Raw genomic sequence first — 717 nt, 5'->3', positions numbered from 1 at the left:
AGAAGAAAGAAACCATTATAAACCAATGCAATGTTACATGATTTAACGTCTGCGGCGAATATCTTATAATTTATAGCCTATTTGGCTAATACGAAATTGAGAAGGGGAAAAAACAATATTCTATAAAGAGGAAAGAAATATGAAAAGAAATTATATTCAAGGATTCTAGATTTCTTTTTTTTTTTATTGTTTCCTCTGTGTTTTTTTATTTATTTATTGTTTATTCTAAAAGGAAAAAAAGAAAAATAGGAATAAAGTAAAATGAAATAAAACGCTACATGAATGATAGCCGCTAAACTTATCTCTGTCTAAAGCCGGTTTTATAGTTGTGTTTGGCATAGATAACATAGCCATGTAAACACACTTGTTCAATCTACGCACGTTCATCCAGACACGTAACACAGCGGTTTTACACATAACTAGAGCAACGCACAAAGACATCAACATGCGCATATGCACAAATATATGCATATACAGACACACGCAAATAGTGCTTATGTTTACGCGCGCCCTCACCGAGTATAAGTGCATGTATACGTGTGTATGTTTGTGTGTGCATGCGTGCGTGAGTGTGTGTGTGTGCACATATATTTATACATATATACTTATATACATGAACATATATTTATATATACATATATACATATGTATGTATATGAATATATATATATATATATATATATATATAAATATATATATATATGGCTGTATGTATAT

The sequence above is a fragment of the Octopus bimaculoides genome, chromosome 3 (assembly GCF_001194135.2).
Source record: "Octopus bimaculoides isolate UCB-OBI-ISO-001 chromosome 3, ASM119413v2, whole genome shotgun sequence".
In the NCBI taxonomy this organism is placed as follows: Eukaryota; Metazoa; Mollusca; class Cephalopoda; order Octopoda; family Octopodidae; genus Octopus; species Octopus bimaculoides.
This window is presented reverse-complemented; position numbering follows the sequence as displayed.